This window comes from Zingiber officinale, chromosome 2A (genome assembly GCF_018446385.1).
Source record: "Zingiber officinale cultivar Zhangliang chromosome 2A, Zo_v1.1, whole genome shotgun sequence".
In the NCBI taxonomy this organism is placed as follows: domain Eukaryota; kingdom Viridiplantae; phylum Streptophyta; class Magnoliopsida; order Zingiberales; family Zingiberaceae; genus Zingiber; species Zingiber officinale.
Window position 1 is genome coordinate 8,528,266 of NC_055988.1, and position 27,623 is coordinate 8,555,888.

The 27,623-nt window shown below is 38.0% G+C and overlaps 1 pseudogene; it reads right to left on the reverse strand.

Annotated features, from left to right (window-relative positions):
• LOC122043526 overlaps positions 1–27,623 on the reverse strand; it is a 46,793-nt pseudogene that overhangs the window by 11,954 nt on the left and 7,216 nt on the right.

Here is a 27,623-nt window from a genome sequence, read left to right on the forward strand (position 1 = left end):
AGAATATTAAAAAGTAATATATAAAAAATGGCAAGCTAAAAGAATTACCTGTTTGGAAAAAATATTGGAAAGAATTTCCCTTCTACATCCATAGACGGGTAACCCATCCTGTAACCGTCGACGCTCTCTCATCATGAATCGATGAATTTGATTCCAGTCAAACTCATCTCCAAGACAAAAAATTTCAACTTGTTCATCTCAATTGTTCATCTCTTTATGCAAATCAAAGTGAATGTCCTCTACTTGCTTCCTAAGTTTAACAAGAAGGTATCTCATGGCAACCCTAAACTCCCGTAGTTGACTCCCAAGTGCTTTCTCTCGCTCCTCAATTCATTAAACCTCATAAGAGTAGTATGACGAGCTGAAATATTATTGATCTTCATTGAGAGTTCGCTGATCTTCTGCTCCAAGAATTGCACTCCTATATAATAAAGAAGTCCTCTAATGTGACTGCAAAATAGAGCCTTCAAAAGAATCTCCTCTTTGGATTTATCATATGGAGCGTCAAAGGAGACTTCAATGAGAGGGGTGAGGAGGTGGGCGCCATCAAGGCGGTGGCCCCATAAGAAGAGAATGGCATCAAGGGAGCCGCCATAGATGTTGAAGAAGAGACGCCCAAAAACAGGGTCTGAGGAGTATATGCAATGAAAGACCGTGCAAGAGGGAATGGAAGACATGAGCTCATGGACGTCGGAGAAACACATGTCCTCACATACACCATGAGTCGAGCAATAGAGAACGACGATGAAGGGCTGCCATGATGAATAATCTTCCATTTGTTGATGTTGGTGGTGGAAGTCGGTGAACCTATAGGGAGGGAGAGGAGTGAGGTAGGTTGCTTCTAATTATCGTATAAATAATATATGGTCATGGCTACAGGGATTTAGTGAATTGCCAATGTTGTCAAACTAGACATCAATCACTGTTTTTTTTTTTTTTTTTTTGCAGTTTTGATGAAAGCTTCAGCAGACCTGTGAAAATGGCAATTTGAGGAAAAATGGCAGGTTGTTTCCCTCCCTTTTATACTTAAGGTGTGTCAGGGAAATGAACTTGGAACACGTGGAGAACCCCAGTTCCCTACTTATGGTATGCCAGGAAAAATGGCAGGTCACTGCCCTCCACTTTTCTGTCCTCAGTCGTAGAAATGTGTGAGACACTGAAGAAGGGAAAGTTACAATTGAGAGAAGCAACCACAAGAAAAGATCAAGAACTTATCCAGAGAAAGAGAACCAGGTTTAGGTCTAGTTAGCAATAATAGTTTAGCTGTTAGAGATCAAACACATGCAAAAGAAATGAAGAGTTAGTCTACGGTGGCAATTGTGGTCGCCTGTTATGGAAGATCGGGGTGCAATAATTAAAGAAAAGTGATCTAAAGAGAAATGAATTGATATTTCAACCAACACGTGAGTTTCTTGAGTAGGAGCCATTACTGCTATCACCATTCAAGGAAGCTCTACATGCCGTAAATCATCATGGCAGTTACTATACTCGTATGTCATCTCTCTGAAGTACTATGCACTGCCATCATGCCTGCAAATCATCACGACATTGGAGCACTGCCTGCCTGTTAAAAGTTCCTCGTCATTCATGTAAGTGGGAACATCATAAGTTGAACAATTAGACTGAAATAATAGTTGTTAATATTTATTCAAATCATCATGTAAATTGCACTGCCTGTTATAATCAAGTGTCAGATGCATGCAGTAGGAACATCACGTTCTGGTTTCACCCATGCAATTGATGAAATGTTTATATCCTCATGGGGTTTCATCTCAGCTACGAGAGGTTCTATAGAGTTATGGTTGACATTATCCACATCAGCTAAACTTTGATTCCCTGTTTCTGTTTTTTCAAGATTTAAACAATTATATCTAACTAGTGAAGTAACTAAATTTGCATTCGACATCGATCATTTGCTTGTTCAGCAAGATCAGCCTCTCAGGTGTCTGATATTTCAACTTGAATGTAATTGTCACTTCTCTAATTTGATGAAACATCGACTTTGTTAAATCATGGCCAAGCACAAGACAGACACGTTAGAGGTACTTGTGTTTGATAGGAAATATTAAATTCTAGAAAGAGCCAGGCGGGACAGGTGGGTCATAGGATGCATTATTTTACACTATCCTTATTCTTTGCCTTGCCTTGCATCTTGTTTGAGTTGGGTTGGGGACTTGGGCTCTTGACCTCTTGGGGTCTAAATAATAAAATCTAAGTAAAAAATTAATATGATATTTTATAAACTGCTTGCATGGTTCAAAAATTAAATTAAATTTAATGTGGGTCAAGTTGAGGTGAGATATACAATTTTATATTTCTTATCTATATTATATTGTGGTGTGGAACAAGGAAGCCACGACTGAGACAAAGCATCACACTCAATCTATAATTAAGGAACTTTCAGTTTTAGCAAATACGTCATATACTTTTAATTTTACAATAAATTTCTCAAAACAAATTGACAAAATTTAATAAATTCTTCAAAGAGTGTTTTTTTAAAAAAAATACTTATTTTCACAAATTATGTTTATATTCATAAAAGAGTGTCATTTAATTTGTAAAGGGAAGAATAATATTGTGATAGAGTTATTACAAATTAAGTTAAAGTTAAAAGTGTGTGATATTTTACTTAAAATTTAAGTTAGTGTTAAAATTATTAAAATCTTTAAATCAATGAGAGATATTAAATGATTATCTCAATTCATAAAAAAAATATTATAGTTATTATTGAAACCAAATTTCAACAGGTGAAATGTTGTTAGTAACCTAAGAAAATCATAGTTTATCAGTTAGCTATGGATGATGAACTATGATTTTCTTCGGTGGTTAGGTCATATGATCACTCCGAACTAGTTGTTCCGTTGTACAATTTAAGTATGCTTTCTCATTCTGTATTGTCTTAACTAGATATCTAATCTAAATCCTAATGTTATTGGATGGATTCTCTCTAATAAGGGTTCGCTATTCTAAGAAATGGAACAAATCACTTCAGCTATTAAATGTTTGTAGTCTCTTCTTATATATCTTCAAGCTATTACTCCATCAATCTGGGCTAGGAATAAGATATGCTACAAATTGTGCATCTTCTGCTGTCTCATTGTAGCTTGGCAGCACACTCAACACAGGCACACATGCTCACACCTGAAGATAACAACATTAGTTTAGAATCAAGATGGCTCGTCAATAGCTCAATTGCAATGTAAAACATACATACCTATATAACAATGATCAATTATGTGTGCATCATCAATAATAATTGTGCTACATACTCACTCATAGCTATATATTCTGCCTTAGTTGTAGATAAAGTAATACAATGTTATTTTATACTATATCAGTTACAAGTGATGGTCCGAGTAACTAGCATCCACCACTTGTACTTTTTCTATCTAATTTATAGTCTGCATAGTTTGAGTCAGAATATCCTAAAAGGTCAAATTTAGGTGTTCTAGGGTACTACATTCATATATCCTGTGTACCTTTTAGATATCTAAAAAAATTCTTTTAATATTTTTCAGATTGGATTCCTTAGCACAGGTTTGATATCTAGCACACATACTAACTACAAATAATATATCAGGTCGGCTTATAGTTAGGTATAACAGACTACCTATGACACTTCTATAATACTTTAGGTCTATTGGTGTTTCATTTGGATCACTAGCTATGTTTCATTTATTGCCATGTGTGTTTTTATTTCCAAATTTTCTAAGTAATTCCTTTGTGTATTTTTCTTGATATACATAATTACCTTCATTAGGTTATTTAATTTGTAATCCTAAGAAGAAAGTTAGTTTACCTACTATACTCATTTCAAATTCTTGTTCCATTAGATTTATAAATTCTTGTAAAAAGTTTGAGTTTATAAATCCAAAAATTATATCATCGATGTAAACTTAGGCGACAAAAATATCGGATTTAAAGGTTTTTACAAACATGGATCAATTCAACTTTTTTTGAATTCTTTTGGAATCAGATGAGTGGATAATCGTTCATACCAAGCTCTATGTGCATATTTTAGATCATATAGGGCTTTCTTTAATTTGAAAACATAATTAGGGTGTTCTAGGTTTTTAAATCTAGGTAGTTAACCTACATATACTTTTTCTTTTATTAATACATTTAAGAAGCTTCATTTGAGGTCTATTTGGTAGAGCTTGACCTTATGAGTTGCATAATTTAGTAGCATTCCAATGAATTCAAGTCTGACTACTGGGGCATAAATTTCATCATAATCAAGTCCCTCTATCTGACTAAAATCTTTACCTACCAGTCTAGCTTTATTTATGACAATTTCCCCCTTTTCATTTAACTTATTCCTAAATGCCCACTTAGTCTCAATGAATTTTTTATTCTTGGGTAGAGGAACTAAGTCTTAGACTTGGTTTCTTTTAAATTGGGCTAGTTCTTCCTGCATGATAATAACCTAGTCTGGATCAAGCAGGGATTCTTTTAGTCCTTTGGATTTAACCTTAGAAATTAAGGATATTTGGCTTAGGCTTCTAAATGATTGATCTAGTTTGAACCATTAGTTCTGGGTCACTTATTATTTGGTCAATTGAGTGGTTTGAGTTAACTTTTATTATTCTAGGCTAAGTTTGTGTTTATTCATTTTCTTGTGATGGATTTTGTTCATCTTCGTATTCGTCGATTGGGTTTTCACTTGATCCCCTTAGATCAGTGCTAGATCTAATGCAATCAATTGGTTGGTATTGAGGTTGAGTTGAATTAGATTCTTTAGTAATTTCATTAAATTTTACATTGGTTGTTTCCTCAATTCTTAGAGTAGTTTTATTGTAAACTCTATATCCTCTGCTGTTTAGGGAATACCCTACAAAGATTCTATTTTCTACTTTTGAGATAAATTTTCCTAAGTATTTTCTTATGTTTAATATGTAAACAGGACATCTAAATATCTTAAAGAATTTAATATTTGGTATTATTATCGTGAATTTCAAATGGGTTTTTTTTTTATGTTTCTTGTTTATTATTGTTCTAATAGCAGGCTGTACTAATAGTTTCTGCCCAGAAATATTTAGGTAGCTGGTATTCGTTAAGCATTGTCTTAGTAGCTTCTTGGAGGGTTTTATTTTTTCTTTCAACTATTCTGTTTTGTTGAGGTGTATTAGGACACGTGAATTCTTGAATGTACCCATTTTCTAAGCAAAATTTAGTGAACCTATGATTTTTATTTTTCACCGTTATCACTTATAATTCTTTTGATCTGTAAGTCTTTTTCATTTTCAGTTTGTTATAAAAATTACTGAATATTTTAAATATTTTATCTTTATTTGTTTAGAATTTATCCAAGAGAATCTTGAGTAATCATCAATTATTACTAGACAGCATAATTTTTCATTAATGGATTTAATTCCATATGAGTTGAATAAATCTAAGTGTAATAATTCAAGTGTTTAATTAGTTTGAGTTTGATTAGTTGATTTGTGGGTTGATTTAGTTTATTTTTCTTGTTGATAAGTATTACAAATTATTGAGTCTAAGTTGGATAGTTTTGGTAGTCCTCTAACTAATCCATTTAGTTTGGTGAGATTTCTAAAATGAGTGTGAGACAGTCTTCTATGCCATAGATAAGTTTCCTCCTTTTGTGTCAAGTGACACTTAAGTGTGGAGTTAGCTAGGTTAATTGTATAAATGTTAGTATCCTTAAATCCTTTTAGTTTTATTATAGGGTCTTTTATATGTTCAATTAAACATTCAGTGGATTAAAACCTAACCTTATACTCTGAATCACACAATTGACTAACACTGAGTAAGTTGAATTTGAAATTTTTAATAAGTAATACTTTATGGATAATAAAATTAGATTCTAGTTTAATGTTACATATTCCAATTATCTTAAGTTTACGTCATTTCTAAATGCAACTATTTCTAGTCTTTTGAAGGATAATTTTGTGAACATTGTTTGATCTCCGATCATATGTTCGGAGCAACCACTGTCTAACATCTATTTAGATTCCTACCAAGAGTAGGAGAAAAGACTTTAGCTCAAGTGTTAACTTGATTTATTTTGATTTAAATTTTAACTTATAATAATTTTTTGATTACTTTATTTTAATTTGGTTTAATTTATTTTATTTTAATTTGATTTTACTTTAATTTTAATTTAATTTAATTTAATTTTAATTTTAATCTAATCCTTATTTATCTATTTTCAATAATAGAATCCTATCATTTTATGAGATAAGTTAAGTTAAATTTCAAGGTTTGATTTAAATTATGTTAGATTTAAGTTTATCTTTGGATTCAACAAACAAGCATTATTTAGATAAACGTTTAAGTTGTGATGAGTCACCTGGACATCATTAAAATAACCATGGTTTCAAAATTTTCCAAATAGTTTTGTCCTAACTTAGTACTAAATTTTGGTCTAATCCTGAAGGTAATCAGTTGGACCCCATAAAAATTTCCCACCAGCTATAGGGTAAATCAGGAAGCGTTCATAAATACCCACCCAGATGGTCAACATTCTTAAACCCATTTTTCACTAGAAAAAAAATCCCTTGTAATACACCATAGTTGAAATTCGAATATTAAATCTCTTGGTTATCTGTTAGTGCACCAAGGCAATAAATTTTTTATATTGTGGAAGATAGATTTGGTTGGTATTTTTTTATTAAAATTTGATTCATAATTTTTAATGTTTTATTGATTTTGATTAATAAATAAGAAATATTTATTGTTTGTAATTTTTTTATAAAAATATTTTTAAAAATAAAAATATATTAATATTGTATTATTAGAAGTTATTCTGCGCACTTTTGTTATAATTCATCGATGTGGTTCATCCACTAAATATTTTTTATTAAATAAATTTAATTGATAATTTATCAAAATTAAATTTGATAAAAAAAAATAATTCAGTATATGAAGCTCTGTCAATATAACATCTTAGATAAAAGTATATTATATACAATCTTATCTTTCTTTACAACGGATTATATCTGCTACTCTAGATCACATATTAATAATAATTTTATTTTTCCATTAAGACTTCCCTTGAGTTACTATTAATTAATAAAAAATAGTAATATATATGAATAGTATTTCAATAATTTATTATTTGCCCAAATTAATTAATATTTTATTAGTAAAATTTAACTTTATTTATTTAATTAAAAATTTTCACCAAACAAATATTATTTAACATAATTTTTTTATTAAATTTACTAGTAAATAAGTATAGAAGTAAACTTTTGGAGGACAAAGTGGCTCAATATCTGCATACCCTGATTAGATATAAACAGATAAATTATGGGATATTTTATTCTAGCACATTGCTCTTTACATAGGGAAGATATGACACTCAATGAGACATTTTACATTCAATGAAAATTGATCTCATGACCTATTGCTACAATGACCCATATAATTACTAACTATGTCAATCCGTGGGAAATGAAGATAAGATAAAATTATTGTTTGATCTAATTAGTCATGACTACCTATTAAAAAATAATATTTTTATTTTTATTTTTTAAATATTATGCCTAACACCTCACAAATCAATGCTGACTGTATTGAATAGTTTTTCAAAATATTTTTCACCTCCATATTCACATCATCGATCAAATATTTCACTTTTCAAATATTTCTAATCATATAATAAAATATTCTACCAACCAAATACTTATGATTTTATCCATAAAATATCTCACTTTTAAATATCTCACATTTAATAATCAAATATCTCACCCATAAAATATAATTATTATTTTATTAATTTACCTTTTAAATAAAATTAAATATATTTTTTAATTCTTAATTATATTTTTTTAATTCTTCAATTAAAAACAATTAAAATAATAAAAAAATATAAAATAAAAAGAGCTACAGTAGGTGGGCCCCGCTACAAGGCCCACCCTGCAGTGATTTATAATATCCACATTTTCTTTTTTTCCACAGTAAGAATATTTAGACTAGGAGGATATTCGGAGAAATATCTCTTTTAAATACCCTCCTTCAGTGAAGCAAATTGCTCCCCCTCTTTCTCTCCCTTTCAAATGACACTTCTATCCTCTTTCTTCCTTAGATTTTTTTTCCCAATTTTATTTAATTTTTTATTTAGTTTTATTTTTTTAATCAATTTTGTTTATTAATTTTTTCACCAATACTTGTATTTTTAAAAAAAAAATATTTAATTTTTATTTAGTTTTATTTTTTTAATCAATTTTGTTTATTATTTTTTATCAACACTTTATTATTATTCAATTTTATTTAATTTTATTTTTTTAATTAATTTTATTTATTATTTTGTAATATTTTTTCAATTTTATTTAATTTTTATTTAGTTTTATTTTTTTAAACAATTTTATTTATTATTTTTTATCAAATTTTTTTATTTTATATAATTTTTAACATATGTCAGAATCTCTTCTTTGCTTTAAATTACCTTCCTAATTCAACACTTAAATTATCTCATCCAACTCTCTACACATGTTAGAACTTCTCACTCTCTTTAAATTATCCCTCCTTCCAACCCTTGACACATGACACATGTCAGAACTTCTCACTCTCTTTAAATTATCCATCCTTCAACCATTGACATCTGTCAAAACACCCCCCTTTAAATTACCCCTCTTCAACGCTTAACATATGTCAAATCCTCCCTCCCTTTAAATTGTCTACCCTCCAATCCTTAACACATGTCAAAACACCACTCTCCCTTTAAACTACCCCCTCCAACCCTTAACACATATCAAAATCTCTCCTCCCTTTAAATTACCCTCCTTCCAACCCTTGACATATATCAAAATCTCTCATCCCTTGAATTTACCCCTTCCAACTCTTAACACACGTGAAAATCTCTCATCAATTTAAATTACTCTCCTTCAACTCTTGACACATGCCATAACTTCTCAATCTCTTTAAATTATTGACCTTTCAATCCTTGACACATGTCAAAATACCCCTCTCCCTTTAAATTACCCCCTCAAATCCTTGACACATGTTAAAACATTCCCTCCCCTTAAATTACTCGCACTTCAACTCTTGACACATGTCAAAACCTCCCCCTTTAAATCCTCCTCTCGCACTTCATTTTTAGTGACACCTCCCTCCACTGCTATCTCCCTCTCAGCCTCTCCTCTCTTCCTGAAACATAGTTATCTTCTTAGCCATTACCTTTCATAATTCATAGAAGAACATTATGGATGACTATTTGAGTTTATTTTCAAATAGTTGGTCAATTAAGAATGATGTTTCCAGTGGAGAGAGTATCTCCAACACCAGTCGCGATTAGACAATCGAATTTATCACAAATTAGGTTAGTTATTATCATTGTTTTATGCATATTCGTTATTTATTTTATAAGTAGAGAAATTATGTTAAGATTGGATAATGTCATACTTATACATCTTTGTTATATTTTTTTATATAGATATTTAAAAGTAGAGAAGATATGATAAATTGGGTAAAGGTAGTTGGTCTGAAGAATAATATTATAGTGGTTATTAAAAATTCTACTAATTTAAAAGGTGACAAGCTTGCAAAGTGACATGTGTAAAAGAGGTGGAAAGTACAAACTGTCATGATATCTAGTTGATGCACAATCCTTAAAAAAACTTGGACTAAAAAATGTGAACCATTTGAGCTGCGAGGTATACCTATACCTCCAAATGGTGTGATGTGAGATTTAAGGGTTGTCTGTGTAACGCCCGAAAATTCTCAAAACTGTTTTAGAAATATAGTATGATTTTTCTGGAATTTTTAGATATTTTTCCAAAATTTTCCGAGTAGCGGAAGTAGCAAAAATAATTAGAACCGCAAAATAGCTTAGGCGGGAATCGAACCCAAGTCCTATGGTGTAAGGGATAATGCTAGTAACCAGTGAACCCAGTAGGGCCGTGCTGAAAGGAAAGGGAATCAATTATATTTATAATTAGTTTGGCCGAATTAATTACTTAGTATAAATAGGAAATTTAAGTTGGGTTTGGTTTATTTTAGAATTTGGTTCGGCAAAATCCTTCCTCTCCAAAGCCTCACGCCGACACCTCTCTTTTCTTCTCCTTCTCTCGGTGCCAACACCAACCTACACTAGGGCTCCACCCCTAGGGTCCTAAGGTCACTTTCCGGCGACGATTTCAGCACAAGGACGTTTCCCTCTGCGAGTAGAGCACGTGGACGCGAGCGAATCGTCGAGAAGTCGTCTCCACCGGAATTTCTAGCGATTAGATTTGTAAGATATCTAGCACACGAGGTAAGAAACCCCTCACCTGCAGTATAATAGCTTCCGTTTGAGTTTTTATGCTTTAGTTAGGATGTATGCGGATTTTTATCGATATCTAGGGTGTATTTAACTCTCTTCGCAGATTAGGGACTTAGTTGAGCACCTTTAGATGGGCCGGGCATGTCTTCCCTCTTCAGATAGGAGGTTAGATGTTGTCGGGTGCCTAGAGGTGGTCTCCCTAATAGGGAGAAGAGTTAGAGCATCCCAGGTGTTCGATAGAATAGCTAGTTTAGTAAAAATGCACCATAGGCATTTTTAACAGCTCAGTTAGATACTTTAGAGGTATCTATTCAGTATTCTCAATTTATTACAGCTTATATGGATCAGATATCCAATGGGTGGGCTCCCACAGTCGCCTCTAGGTTTAGATAACCTAGCTCTAGGTTCAGATAACCTAGAAACAATAGAATAAGCAGGTATTAGCTATTTCAGTATTTTATTTTCAGTGGCACTGTACTGGATCAGATATCCATTGGGTTGGACTCCCACAGTCGTCCCTAGGTTTAGATAACCTAGTTAACCCTACTAAATTCGGGACTTGCAAACCCGGGTCTAGTTAGGGATGCGCGCACAGCAAGTACAGTTGCCGGGCCCAAACAACATGATTATGTATTTTCACTTATTATGAATTAGTTTTCAAAACTCAAAATTAGTTATGTTAGTTGAGTTTGAATTCAGTATCAGTTTAGCTTCAGTTTAGCTTATTATATGTTCAACCAGTTTTTCTATGATTGGGTATGATAGCTCTATGTTCAGTTCATGTTCACATGCTTTAGATGATAGTATGTCATGACTAGCTTTGATTGCTATGTATTGTATGATATATGTCATGTTTTAGTTCAATCAGTACATATTTCAAACAGCATGTTTTAAAAACATATTGCATCGAATGTATGTTTTTGTGAGGTAGATGGTTTCTTACTAAGCTTTAAGCTTACAGATCCTACTTTTCCTTATACTGCAGATAAAGGTAAAGGAAAGATGGACTAACAGAGGAAGCTGGAGGGCAATGCAAAGATGATGTGTGTGGCAGGAACTGGAATCAAAGATCTTTAGAGGACTTTAACATTCTCGCTTAGAAATATGAACTTTTAGTATTTTGCTTTTTATGCATTTTAAGTTGTTCAATGCTAGAAATTAAAGAACCATGCACTATAACAAGTTAGATTGCTAGTCCTATGTTATTGGAATGTTTATTATGCATTAGATAGTTGTAGTGTGAGGTTTTGGCACGAACCAGTGCTGAAATCAGAGTTTCAGTGCGAAATCAGAAACCCCAATCGATCGGTGGATCGATTGGAGGGTCCCAATCGATCAGCTGATCGATCGGGCAAGTTGCTCCGCGAACAGTAGGTTTCTGGATCGATCGTCCGATCGATCCAGCAATTTCTGTCACGAACAGAAGGTTCGGGAATCGATCACTGGATCGATTGGTCAGTCTGGATCGATCAGCCGATCGATCCAGAATATCGTCCCGGGCACAGTAGCGTGCTGGATCGATCACTGGATCGATCCAACCTACGTCACGCGTACAATAGCCGGCTGAATCGATCCCTGGATCGATCCGACGTTCCAATCGATCAACAGATCGATTGGGAGGTCTGATAACAGCCGGGAAACATATATTTCAGTTCTTTGACCATAGGGGATGTAGTATATGTTAGGTATACCTTAGATTACATCCACCAGTACATGTAGAACCAAGAATAGTTATCAGTTAGCAACTAAAATTTAAATTAGATCAGTTTTCCGCACAGTTAGCTCAGCATAACTGTAGCGATCGGCCTTACAGCCTAGTCAGTAGAAGGCGGGTCGTTACAGTCTATGATTTTCATAATCATCAATTAGCAAAATATATTGATGGCCATGAGTACTCGTGTAGGTTAAAACCAATAGAAAAAAAATTGTACTTGACATGGCCAAAAGCACCATACCTTATGAAATTCTTAGTATTTTGAAGGAAAGAGATTCGTCAAATACTACAAGGATCGAAAGCATTATAAAGCCATTTTCATAAATAAATTCGCTAAACGGGGCGACCTAAATTTTATTCAGTATGTCTTGGAGCAATTAATCAAGAAAGAATACCTCCATAATTACCATACGAATTCAGACACCAACAAAATCACAAATATTCTTTGGGTTCATCCAAAAGGTTTAGAGCTGTCTGTCAACTTTTCATTTGTGTTTATTATTGATGTCACATATAAGACCAATGAGTATCAGATATCACTATTGGGGGTTGTGGATATCACATCTATAATGTGAATTTGCTCACTTATGTTCCCATATTTTAGTGATGAGAGTACAGAACAAGTGACACATGTTAGATTATAAATAACTTTTGCCTAAGTACATTTCGGTCTTTCCTGTAAACTCATTCACACATGTTAGATCACAAATAACCTGAACTTTGAACCATTTGTTATTATCAAAACTCGGGTTCGATCGTCGGATACTTTCCGCACAACAAGTACTTGTCAGTAAAGTATCCCTGACACTATACCTTAACAGGGCAAGCATATATCTGATGTGACAATGGAACTTTTCGTCGTACAATCTACCTATTAACCATGTTTGGTGTCAGCGACACTATCTCCCAAGAGACTGCTGTGATACGTTCGCAACCTCTCTGCCTGGCCGAGCGGGATGGCCGGTCGGCTACATATCCCCTGCTTGGCTAGATTGTTTGTAGAACATAACAAATACTAGTAAACACACAAAAAAGATCATAGTTTTTCCAACAACAGGGTAATAGATCTTGCAAGAGAGGTATTTAGAAAAGATATTACATTTGCTTTCTGAACGGTTCAGCAAATATCATGTAATTGAAAGTGTTGATCTCAAATCCCGAAGGTATTTCCACAGTTATTAACACGCAAAAGCAGAATTGACAAAAAAATAACAATATCGTGTGACACGATTGGATATGTATATAAATATATATATATATATATATATATATATATATATATATATATATATATATATAGCAAAAGTTTACTGTTCTTACATATTACTGAAATTGCTAGATGTGACAAGCATAGGATGTTCGTGCCCAGCAGGCTTGATCCAGACCTTAAGGAAAAAATGTATGTTATCAATAGATAGATGGATAGAGCAAGCCTTGAATATTAGTATGGCAAGGGCTCAGGATCCTGCAATATATTGCATATTAGTTGTGACCATAGTTTTGTCGTATATTAAAAATAGTGCACGTTGTAGTTTAGGTCAGCGATCCAAAGGAATGCATGATATCCAAAAAAAGGTAGATCCGCTACCTTAGCGGCCCCCCTAGTACCGACCCCACGAATATGGAGGGAGGTTCATGCAGGTACACAGGTATCCAAATAAAGGAATGCATGATATCCAAGCACTTGCGATACAATGACAAAGTTCTACAATTGATGTTAAGGTTGTCTCATATTAAAATGAGTTAATATGCTATAGTTTTCATGTCATGCATTTGAGGAATGCGTGAGATATCCAAACTGTGTCTTATGACATGGCGAGTACAATGGTAATATTATACCATTAATGTTAAAGTTGTCTCGTATTAAAATTAGATAATATGTTGTCGTTAACGTCACGCATTTGTTTTCGTGGAATGTGTGGCATCTGAGATAGGAGTATAAATGAGTTAAACAGTCATGAGCAAGCCCGATTCGAGTTCGGTGTTGATTGAGCTTGAGCCGATTCATTTAATATTTGAGTTGATCTAAAGCCCATTTAATACTGGATCGATGGTTCAAGCTAATTCAATGTTGTAATTTTAAAATAATTACTATTTTAAAATTAAATAATAAGTTGAGGAAGTGTTTACGGCTTGAGGGCTCATTGGGTTTGCCAATAGTCGAAGGTTTGAATCTGAGCTTGCACTATTTTATTTCATTTTAATTCAATATTTCGAGCCGAGCTCGAGCCCATGATTAGATGGCTGAGCACGAGCTTAAATTCACAAACTCACTTGCCTCTTTAATTTTCTTGAGCTTGAGCTCGGCTTTCCTGCATCATAAGGTTAAGCCGACAAGGAATAATATAAAAATGAGTAATAAATTTGACAGTCTTTGGTTTTCCCACATCATAAGGTTAGCCCACCAGGACTTCCTTGTCAGATCTCAACCAATCTTCATATGGTCCTCCTAACCCAATTGAAGTTGCTTGGTGTATGGTCCTCTAGACCCATCAAACTCATATTCTACACACTTAGTAAAAAAAATTAGATCACGATATAATCTAAATTTAAATAATTTGTCATTTATCATCGTCTTTTGTCACATGAAATACGTCAAGTCATTCGTGAGCTGCCTACGAGTGACTTGATCAAAGCTTGGCTCGAGCTCGGAGTTGATCAGTTCGAACCGGCTCATTTAAGATTCAAGCTGATCTCGAATCCATTTAATAATCTTATTCAAGCCAGGTTAATTTAATATTTAAAATTATTATTATTTTAAATTTAATAAATTAGTTGAGGAGGTGTTTGTGATTAGATGGTACTCCTACTGGATGAAGGTTCGAATTTCTAGCACTGTCTTTTTTTTCCCGCTGTAATTCAGTATTTTAAGCCGAGCTCGAGCTTAAATTCATAAACTCACTTGTATCACATGTCAAAGCATCAGCGCGTCATTCGGTAATGTACATTTGGACGTATACACAGTCAGTGAATACAGTATGATTATTGAGATTTCTTAAACCAGGTTAATAAGTTAAATATTAAAAAACATTATATATAAATAAAATATGAAACTTCCACATAAGCGATTTCCCGTCTCCCACGAATATAGAGGAAGATAAATATAAGTACACAGTTGAATACAAATACAAAGCTGAAAGCACATGCTGTAAAGCCCGAAAAATTCCCGAATTTATTTCAGAAATATCCTATGATTTCTCTAGATTTTTAGGATATTTTTACATAATTTTTGGAGTACCGGAAGTAGCAAAAATAATTAGAACCGCAAAATAGCTTAGGCGGGAATCGAACCCGAGACCTATGGTGTAAGGGATAATGCTAGTAACCAGTTGAACCCAGCAGGGCCGTGCTGAAGGAAGAAGGAATCAATTATATTTATAATTGATTTTGGATGAAGTAATTAGTAAATATAAATAAGGATTTAAGTGAGAAGTTTTAGATTATTTCTCACCGTAGCTTTTCCTCACCCGAAACCTAAAACCGCCGCACCTCTCTTCTTCCCCTCTTCCTCACGCACGGCACCCACACACCAAGCCAAGGGTCAAGGGAACATCTTCCGGCGACGACTCCAACACGAAAAAGGTTCTTCTCCGCGAGAGGAACGCGAGGACGTAAGCGGTTCGTCGAACGGAGCAGTTTTCCGGAAAACCTAGCGAATAGAATCGTAAGAAAACCTTGCGATTGAGGTAAGAAACCCCTCACCTGCAGTATAATTGCTCTCGCTTGTTAGTTTTAGCGTTAGTTCAGTAGTTTTACAGTTTTCAGTTTTAGGGTGTGCTTTCAGTGCACACCAAGCATTCGGTAGAATGCCCAGTTCAGAAGGATGCACTAGTAGGCGTCCTAACAGCATGTAAAATGTATTAGAAACATTTTATTCAGTTTATTATCAGTTATTACAGCTATATGGATCAGATATCCATTGGGTGGGCTCCCACAGTAGCCTCTAGGTTCAGATAACCTAGCTCTAGGTTCAGATAACCTAGAACAGCAAAGTAAAATAAAACAGTATTCAGTATTTTACTTTTATTCAGTTGGCACTGTACTCGGATCAGATATCCATGGGCTGGACTCCCACAGTCGTCCCTAGGTTCAGATAACCTAGTAACCCTGCTGGATTCGGAACTTGCAATCCCGGGTCTCGTAGGGATGCGCGCACAGTAAGTACAGTTGCCAGGGCCCCAGCAGCATGTTTAGTATTTTCATCTATTATATGTATAGTTTTCAAATTTGAAACCAGTGATGAGAACACTAATTTAGCTTTTAGTTCAGTTCAGGTTCAGTTTACATGAGTTGAGTTCATGTACAGATTTAGAGATATGCATGATTAGTTCAGTTTCATGTTCAGTTATATGCTATGCTATGTTTCAGTTCCAGTTTATGCTTTGTATGATACCATGCCATGCCATGCTTGCATATTCAGTATGTTTCAAACAACATGATTTAAAACATAATCGCATCGTTGCATGTTTTAGTGAGGTAGATGGTTTCTTACTAAGCTTTAAGCTTACAGATACTATTTTCCTTATACTGCAGATACAGGAAAAAGGAAAATGGACTAGCAGTGGAGGCTGGAGGTCAATGCAGATGAGAATGTGTGTGTGGAACTGGAATGAAAGATCTCAGGGATCTAACAAGCTTTATTTATGCATTAGAACTCGTTAGCATTTACATTCAGCACTTTCAGCTTATTAGTTTTGATATTTTCATTTCCATGCAATTTAGATTTGGAACGCATTGAACTATGAAAGAATGTTTTAAAATGTCAGTAACCAAGTTGGAATGTTAACTGCAAGTGGTTAGAATTTTTATTAGGCATTAGATAGTTCATATGTGGAGTTGGCATGACCCAGTTTCTGAATTCAGAATGTCAGGTTCGAAATCAGAAACCCTGATCGGTCAGTCGACCGATCAGAAATGGGTTGGTGCCACTGGATCGGTCAGTCGACCGACCCAGGCACGAACAGAGAGTTGACAAGAGTTATGGATCGGTCAGCCGACCGATCCAGAGGCGAACAGAAACATAGGAAGTGCACTGATCGGTCTACCGACCGATCAGGGTACCCCTGGATCGGTCGGTAGACCGATCCAGCTACGTCCAGTGGCGTACAGAATTGCTGGGTCGCGAAAGATGGCCACCGATCGGTCTCCTTGACCGATCAGGGACCATCTGGATCTGTCGGTAGACCGATCCAGTTGTGTAACAGAACGCAGCAGAAGCACGGAGGCTCACTGATCGGTCTTCCGACCGATCCAGAGGGTGCCTCCGTGCCAGTATCAGCTGGAACGATCTGTGAATCGTTCCGATGGCTCAATCGACTCACGGATCGGTTGAAATGTCTAATTACAGCTAGCAGGACATCCAAGAGGCATAGATTGTCTCTCCTAGCATGTGTACAACACTTAGGTACTCTTAGAATGTCAGGTTAAGACTTTACAGTAATTAGTTTAGCAAATTTCAAATTTGCTCAGTTTTCCGCACAGTCAGTACAGCAGTATTGTAGCGATTCGCCTTACAGCCTAGTCAGTAGAAGGCGGGTCGTTACAGAGTGGTATCAGAGCAGTGTTCCATACTTCCTACACACACATCAGCATTGTGCCTACAGCTTCCAAGTAAGAACATCTCTCACTCAGTTTTGTTTTCAGCTTTCATATCAGTTATATGTGCTTTCATGTTTGCTCTCATGTTGGTAGTTAATTAATTCATGTTTACAGTGATAGTATTTAACATGTTACCAGTAGTTAACTATAACATGATAGCCTAGTTATATATATGTGTTCTCTGCTATTTAGAAAATGGTACGAGGACGTCCAGCTAAGAAAGCATCAGCGGCTGAGCCCCAGCATGAGGCAGGCAGTTCAGTGCCTCCCCCAGACCTTACAGCACTAGTGGCTCAGCTACAGCAGCAGGTGATAGCCTCCTTAAAGGCTAACCAGCAGACTACTCCCCCAGTCACTCCAGTACCAAACCTCACGACTCCAGTAATCACAGAGGTAGTACCAGCTCAGCCTGCAGTACCAGTCCCAGTAGCAGGGACTAAGAGAGAAGCTTACCTTATCCAGTGGCAGAGAATTAAGCCCGAGAACTTCTCAGGCACCAGCGAACCATGGAATGCTCAGGCATGGTTTAAAACACTGGAAAGCACGATGGAGCTTCTAGACTGGCCAGAGCACGAAAAGGTGAAGTGTGCCTCCTTCTGCTTAACAGGAGACGCACGTATGTGGTGGGAGCGGATTAAATCGAAGTGGCCAATAAATCAGATGACATGGGCCAACTTCGAGAAAGAATTCTTCGAGGAATTCTTTCACATGCAAGTCACGAACCGACACTATGACGAGTTTACAGAATTTCGTCAAGGCAACCTATCAGTTCAGGAGGCCGTGAAGAAATTCAACAGGTTGGTCCGTCTGTGTCCAGAACTAGTCAGCTCAGAGAAGGAACGAGTACGCTTGATGCTGAAGATGCTCAGACCAGAGATCGCAGTGAATGTGGCTGGTGGCGTTCATAGGCCACAAACCACAGAGGAGTTAGTGAGTAGTGCTCTGATCACCGAGCACTATCAGCACAATATCATCCAGCAGAAGCAGGTTTCCACAGAGCCCAAGGGACAAGCTAGCTCAGGTACTCAGCAGAAACAACAGGGACATAGCTCCAACTGGAAGGGGAAACACAAGGCAAGCAGTGACCCAAAAGGAGGACCAGCTGGAAAACATTCCAGACATCCCAAGTGTGTGACTTGTGGGAAACATCATCCAGGAGTTTGCCGCAAGGGTACGCGAGGTTGTTTTGAATGTGGACAGGAAGGGCACATGGCTAAGCAGTGCCCGAACAAGAACAGTCTTCCTCAGCCTCAGCCGATACAGTATGGAGCTCAGCCAGCGCAACTACACCAGATGTATGCTGCCTTAGATGGTCCACAGATCAGTCAGGGCAGATTAGAAGCCCCCACAGCTATCCCAAATGCCAGGATTTTCTCACTGACCAGAGAGGACGTAGCAAATGCCTCGACAGTTGTCACAGGTCAGATTAGCATTTTACAGCATAATGCAACTGTATTATTCGATACTGGGGCAACCCACTCTTATGTATCCAGGGCATTTGCCGAGAAATTAGCAGCACCTCCAGAGGTACTCAATAGTCAGTTTCTGACAACACTACCCTCAGGAGACATTATGGCATCTACACACTGGCTCAGAGCAGTGCCAGTCATTATAGCAGACAGAGAACTTTTTGGTGATCTGATAGTGCTAGAAATGACGGACTACGATGTCATCTTTGGAATGGATTTTCTGATCAGATACGGCGCTTCTATAGAGTGCCGTAAATAGAAGGTCATATTCCAACCTGAAGCAGGAGTACAGTTTGAGTACATGGGAAAACCAAAGAGAAAAGCCAGGAAGTTTCTCTCAGCATTGAAAGCACAGCAGCTAATGGATTCAGGATGCATGGGATTTTTAGCAAATGTAGTCAACACTAGCCAAGACAAGAGCCAACAGCTATCAGAGGTTCGAGTCGTTTGTGACTACCCAGCAGTCTTCCCTGAAGAGTTACCAGGCTTAGCACCAGACAGGGAGATTGAATTTGAGATAGAGCTCATTCCCGGCACAAATCCAATTTCCAAGGCACCGTACCGCATGGCTCCAGCAGAATTGAAGGAACTTCAGGAGCAATTACAGGAGCTTCTTGACAAGGGTTTCATACGCCCTAGTCACTCACCATGGGGAGCACCTGTGTTGTTCGTGAAGAAGAAGGATGGAAGCATGCGCCTATGCATCGACTACCGTGCCTTGAACCAGGTCACAATTAAAAACAGGTACCCTCTCCCCAGGATAGATGACCTGTTTGACCAGCTAAAGGGAGCCACAGTGTTCTCTAAGATTGACCTCAGATCAGGATATCACCAGGTTAGAGTCAAGGAAGGTGATATACCTAAAACAGCCTTCAGGACCAGATACGGACATTATGAGTTCGTAGTCATGTCTTTCGGCGTGACAAATGCTCCAGCTACTTTCATGGACCTCATGAACAGAGTATTCAGAGAATACTTAGACAAGTTTGTCATCGTGTTCATCGATGACATTCTTATCTATTCAGGCACTCAGGAGGACCATGCAGAGCATCTGAAGACAGTTTTGCAGATCCTTCAGCAGAACCAGCTGTACGCCAAATTCACGAAATGTGAATTCTGGCTAGACCAGGTAGCCTTTCTCGGCCACATCATCTCCAAAGATGGTGTTATGGTAGATCCCAGCAAAATAGAATCAGTAAGTAACTGGAAGAGACCCAGGAACGCAAGTGAAATCAGAAGTTTTCTGGGATTAGCAAGCTACTACAGGAAATTCGTAGAGGACTTCTCCAGGATAGCCTCCCCACTGACAGCTCTCACCAGGAAGAACAAGAAATTTCAGTGGACAGAGGAGCTTCAGTGAACTAAAACGGAGATTGACCAGTGCTCCTATTTTAGCCATACCAGAAAACACAGACAGCTTCGACATCTACAGTGACGCCTCTAAATTGGGATTAGGAGCAGTACTGATGCAGCAGGGCAAGGTGATCGCCTATGCCTCCAGACAACTCAAGGATTATGAGAGGAACTATCCTACTCACGACCTTGAGCTTGCAGCAGTGGTGTTCGCTCTCAAGATTTGGAGACATTATTTGTACGGAGCTTAGTGCAGAGTGTATACAGATCATCAAAGTCTGAAGTATTTCTTTACTCAGAAGGATCTGAATATGCGACAGCGCAGATGGTTAGAACTGGTCAAGGATTATGACATAGATATCCTCTACCATCCAGGGAAAGCCAATAAGGTAGCAGACGCACTCAGCAGGAAGTCCAGTGCTACCTTATTATCTTTAGCAGCTATGTCACCACCCCTAAGGAAGGAGATCACAGCTTTTAGTCTCGAGCTTATAGTCGGGCAGCTCTCCACCATGTCCTTAGCATCTACCTTGCTTGATGATATCCAGACAGCTCAGGAGCGGGATCCTGAAATCCAGAAAATCAAGCAAGGATTAGCAGAATCAGAAAGTGGAGAGTTCAGAGTGTCCGCGAGTGGGGTAGTGTACTGTGGTGATGACTTTGTGTTCGGATCGGGAGGAACTACAGATTCTAAACGAGGCTCACAGGACTCCTATGCGATGCATTCTGGTTCCACCAAAATGTATCGGGATCTAAAGAAACGATTTTGGTGGCCTAGGATGAGCGAGATATCGCCAGAATCGTCAACATCTGTCTAACTTGTCGGAGGGTTAAGGCGAACATCGGCGACGGGAGGAGTTCTGCGATCCAGTTCGAATGAAAGTGGGAGGATATCTCTATGGACTTCATAGTGGGATTACGGAACCACGAATGGTTTTGATGCCATCGGGTAATAGTCGACGGGTTGACTAAATCAGCCCACTTCTTAGCTATCGAATATCCTATTCCATGGAGCGGCTAGCTCGGTTGTATCTCAAGGAGATTGTCGGTGCATGGAGTCCCACGAACCATTATATCGAGAGACAGATTTACTTCACACTTCGGAAGTGTATACGATCACTATGGGCACCGGTTAAAATTCAAGACCTTCCATCCCAGACGGATGGTCGGGGCGAGTAAATCAGTACTTGAAGATATGCTCGGGCTTGTGCCCTAGATTTCAAGGAAGTTGGTGCAAATATCCGAGTCTAGCGGAATTTGCATACAACAACAGTTATCAGGCCACTATCGGCATGGCACCTTATGAGGCACTCTATGGGCGGAGGTGCAGATCACCAATCTGCTGGTATGAGAGTGGTGAACAGAAGGAACTAGAGCTTCAGACAGATCTAGTAGCAGATACCACAGCAGCCATACAGTAGATTCGCCAGAGGATAGAGACAGCACAGAGCCGTCAGAAGAGCTATGCTGATACACGACGCAGACCCCTAGAGTTTTCAGTTGGGGATACAGTTTTCCTCAGAGTAGCTCCCATGAAGGGAGTCATGCGTTTTGGGAAGAAGGGCAAGCTAGCTCCCAGATATGTGGGACCATACCTTATCACGAAGAGAGTGGGCAAGGTAGCATATGAGCTAGAGCTACCTCAGGAGATGTCAGTTGTCCACAACGTATTTCATGTCTCCATACTGAAGAAGCATATTCCAGACGCCACCCAGGTGATTGAGCCCCAGTTGGTACAGGTCCGTGATGATCTCAACTATGACAGTCGGCCTACTCAGATAATAGACCGAGCAGTAAAGAAATTACGGAACAAGGAAGTACCATTAGTCAAAGTCAGCTGGCAAAATCACACAGCAGCAGAGGCGACTTGGGAGACAGAGGCCAGCATGAGACAGAAGTACCCAGAATTGTTTTAAGTTCGGGGACGAACTTTTTATAAGGTATGGGGGATTGTAAAGCCCGAAAAATTCCCGAATTTATTTCAGAAATATCCTATGATTTCTCTAGATTTTTAGGATATTTTTACATAATTTTTGGAGTACCGGAAGTAGCAAAAATAATTAGAACCGCAAAATAGCTTAGGCGGGAATCAAACCCGAGACCTATGGTGTAAGGGATAATGTGTTGGTTGCTACTCGGAAAACCTATAGGTTCCACTGTACAAAAATTTTGTACAAAGGTCTGAACCTTTTCCTAGCTACCATGTGTTCTTTTAAATTAAATTTTGGATCGCCTGCGGAACTTAACACGTTTGATCCAAAACTTAATCTATTTGTTCTTTTAGGTTTTGACTTGGATCTCCTGCGGAACTTAACACGTTCGACCCAAGTCTCCTTAAGTTATTAATTCCATTAAATATTAATTTCCATAAAAGGTTCCCAGTACTGACGTGGAGAGGCACATGGCCTTCTTGGATATGGGAGCAACCACCACCGACTAGACAAAACCTTTAATAGAAAGCTAATATTTAATTTCCTAAAATAACTTTAGGTTAACCAAAGAGAACAATCAAATCACAAGGAAAAGAAAGAAACAAAAGAACACAACTTCGAAAAAACATATTCGAAATACTAGAATGTAAGCCTCTTGTATTTGGTATTATTTCCATAAATAACTAGCATGATGCGGAAATAGAAATTACTAGTTATACCTTGTAGAAAAAACCTCTTGATCTTCTACCATATTCCTCTTCTAACCTCGGACGTTGTGTGGGCAACGATCTTCCAAGATGAGAAACCACCAACCACCTTCTTCTCCTCCAAGCAAGGTTCGGCCACAAAAGAAAAGCTTTACCAAGGAGAAAAACCAAAATACTAACCAAGCTCCAAGAGATGCTAGCTTTCTCTCCTTCTTCTTCTTCTTCTCCAGTAGTATCCGCCACCACAAGAACTCCAAGGGAGAGAGAGAGGTTCGGCCACCACAAGAGGAAGAGAAGGAGATGATGGCCGGCCACACCAAGGAACAAAAGAGGAGAGAATAATAGATGTTGTATCTTGTGAAGGCACCTCACCCCTTCTTTTATATTCCTTGGCCTAGGTAAATTAGGAAATTTAATTACAATAAATTTTCCTTAATTTCCTTGACATGATTTAATTGAGAAAAATAAAATAATATTTCCCCAATTAAACAATGATGGCCGGCCAAATCAATAGGAAGCAAATTGGACAAGTTTCAATCAACAATTAAAATTTTCCTTATTTGTTTCCGGAAATTTTAAAAATAAAATTTCTCTTTAAAATCTCTTCATGGTTAATAAAAGGAAATATCTATAATTTTAATTTTATTAACATGTGAATAATTTTAAAGAGAAAATAAAACATCTCTCCAATCTACAAATAAGGAAAGAGATCTAATCTCTTTCTTTAATATTTTGTAAATCTTTTACAAGAGAGATATTTTAATTTTAATTCTCTTTTAAATTAAATCTTCCACATAATAATAAACATTAAAATTAAATTTTCTTTTTAATTAATTATGGCCGGCCCTACTAGCTTGGGTTCAAGCTAGGGCCGGCCACCTTAAACCCAAGCTTAGGCCGGCCCTAGCTTGGTTCCCAAGCTAGCTTGGCCGGCCCCCTTTAGGTGGGTATAGAAGGTGGGTATATGTGGGTATAGTACTCTATAAATAAGAGGCTACGATTGTAACGACCCGCCTTCTACCACTAGGCTGTAAGGCTGATCGTCACATTATGCTGTGCTAAAATATTCCCTGACCATTCAGTAAGTCTAGATGCGGAAGCTGTACTAATTAAAATTTTACTAAAACACTGACATTTCTTGGTTCTATACATGCTAAGGAAGGTAACTAACTACTCATAACATGTCTTACCTTCCCCATGGCCAAGGAACTGGACTTAGACACTTCCATGCTGATACCAGACCTCCCAATCGATCCACGGATCGATTGGAATAGTCGGATCGATCCAGTGATCGATCCAGCCGGCAACTGTATGCGGGACATAAGTTGGATCGATCCAGTGATCGATCCAGCATGCTACTGTGGCCGGGACGATAATTTGGATCGATCGGCTGATCGATCCAGCGATGATCGATCGATCGACTGATCGATCCAGTCTTCTTGGATCGATCGGTGATGGATCGATCGGCTGATCGATCCAGAGGCCTACTGTTCGCGGAACAGATTGCCCAATCGATCAGCTGATCGATTCGAGTTACTGATTTCGTGCCAAATGTCTGATTTCAGCACTGTTTCGTGCCTCAACCACATTACAAGTACTAAAATGACTAAGAAACACTCTAATGACAACAACTAACATTCTAACAACATAAAAGAGGTGTTCTAAGCATAATAAAGTGCATGGTTAACTAATTCGTAATGAATAACATACTAAAGTGCAAGATGATGAAAAGAAACACTGAAAAGTTCTAATGTTTGAAATAAAGCTTGCTAAGGTTCCCTAAGATCTTCTTCCAGGTTCCATCCACACACATCCTTATCAGTGCATTGACTTCCAGCCTCCGCTAGTCCATCTTTCCTTTACCTTTATCTGCAGTATAAGGAAAAATAGAATCTGTAAGTTTAAAGCTTAGTAAGAAACCATCTACCTCACAAAATCATGCATTCGATGCAGTATGCTTTTAAATCATGCTATTTGAAAATATGCACTGAACTTACTAAGACATGGTATACTGAAATCATAAGGCATAACATATAAGCATGGCATAAGCACTGAATCATGGCAAAGCAACCAAATGAACACTGAACTGAATATAGTCTAAACTAACTGAGACTGAATCTGTAACTGGAAACAAACTCAACTAGCATAACTGATTTTGAGTTTTGAAATCTAATACATAATAAGTGAAAATACTAAACATGTTGTTGGGCCCGGCAACTGTACTTGCTGTGCGCGCATCCCTACTAGACCCGGGGTTGCAAGTCCCGAATTTAGCAGGGTTGTCTAGGCTATCTGAACCTAGGGACGATTGTGGGAGTCCAACCCAATGGATATCTAATCCAGTACAGTGCCACTGAAAATAAAATACTGATATCTATAGCTAACTGATATAACATGCTGTTTCTAGGTTATCTGAACCTAGAGCTAGGTTATCTGAACCTAGAGGCGACTGTGGGAGCCCACCCATTGGACCGTAGTCCCATAAACTGAACTAAACTAATGTGCTGGTTTAAATGCCTCTAATGCATTTAACTGAGCTATTAAACATAACTGAGGTGGTATTTAGCTACACTAACATTTTACCGAACACTTGGTGTGCTCCAACTCTCTCCTCTAATTGGGAGATCACCTCTAGGCACCCGACAACGTCTAGAATCTCCAACTAAAGGAGAACAACGTGTCCGGCCCGTCTAGAGGTGTTCAACTAGATCCTTAAATCCTCGAGGAGGGTTTAAACATACCCTATGTGCTGGAAAACTTGCATATAGCTAAAACTAATGCGTATGAAACCAAACGGAGCTATTATACTGCAGGTGAGGGGTTTCTTACCTCTTGATCGTAATTTCTTACGATTCTATTCGCTAGAGTTCCGGTGGAGATGATCCTCTCGACGATCCGATCACGTCTTCGCGTTCCTCTCGCGGAGAAGAACCTCTTTCGTGTTGGAGTCGTCGCCGGAAGCTGAACCTATGGACCCTTGCCTTGGTGTGCCGTGCGTGAGGAAGAGGAGAAGGAGGGAGAGGCGGCGGTGAGGTTTTGGAAGGGAAAAGTGGCGTGAGGTGAGGAGGTGCCGAACCAATCCTAAAATAAACCAACCCAACTTAAGTTCTTCTATTTATATTGAGTGGGTAACTAGGCCCAATTCTAATATAAATATAACTGATTCCTCTTTCTTTCAGCACGGCCCTGCTGGGTTCACTGGTTACTAAACTTATCCGTAAACCATAGGTCTCGGGTTCGATTCCCGCCTAAGCTATTTTACGGTTCTAATTATTTTTGCTACTTCCGCTACTCGGAAACTTCCGGAATAATATCTAAAAATCCCAGAAAAATCATACTATATTTCTAAAACAGTTTTGAGAATTTTCGGGCTTTACAATCCCCCATACCTTATAAAAAGTTCATCCCCGAACTTAAAACAATTCTGGGTACTTCTGTCTCATGCTGGCCTCTGTCTCCCAAGTCGCCTCTGCTGTTGTGTGATTTTGCCAGCTGACTTTGACTAATGGTACTTCCTTGTTCCGTAATTTCTTTACTGCTCGGTCTATTATCTGAATAGGCCGACTGTCATAGCTGAGATCATCACGGACCTGTACCAACTGGGGCTCAATCACCTGGGTGGCGTCTGGGATATGCTTCTTCAGCATGGAGACATGAAATACGTTGTGGACAGCTGACATCTCCTGAGGTAGCTCTAGCTCATATGCTACCTTGCCCACTCTCTTCGTGATAGGGTATGGTCCCACATATCTGGGAGCTAGCTTGCCCTTCTTCCCAAAACGCATGACTCCCTTCATGGGAGCTACTGTATCCCCAACTGAAAACTCTAGGGGTCTGCGTCGTGTATCAGCATAGCTTTTCTGGCGGCTCTGTGCTGTCTCTATCCTCTGGCGAATCTGCTGTATGGCTGCTGTGGTATCTGCCACTAGATCTGTCTGAAGCTCTAGCTCCTTCTGTTCACCACTCTCATACCAACAGATTGGTGATCTGCACCTCCGCCCATAGAGTGCCTCATAAGGTGCCATGCCGATAGTGGCCTGATAACTGTTGTTGTATGCAAATTCTGCTAAGCTCAGATATTTGCACCAACTTCCCTTGAAGTCTAGGGCACATGCTCGGAGCATATCTTCGAGTACCTGATTTACTCGCTCCGTCTGACCATCTGTCTGAGGATGGAAGGCTGTGCTGAATTTCAATTTGGTGCCCAATGCTGACTGTACACACTCCCAGAAGTGTGATGTGAATCTGCTATCTCTGTCTGAAATGATGGTTCGTGGGACTCCATGTAGTCTGACGATCTCCTGAAGATACAACTGAGCTAGCTTCTCCATGGAGTAGGATATCTTGATAGCTAAAAAGTGGGCTGATTTAGTCAACCTGTCGACTATTACCCAGATGGCATCAAAACCATTTGTGGTTCTGGGTAGCCCCACTATGACGTCCATTCTGGAATCTGTATAGGCTGCAGAACTCCTCCTGGTCGCTGATGTTCTGCCTTGACCCTCTGACAGGTGAGGCAGATGCTAACATATCTGGCGATGTCTCGCTTCATCCTGGGCCACCAAAAACGTTTCTTCAGGTCTTGATATATTTTGGTGGAGCCTGGATGCATCACATAGGGAGTCC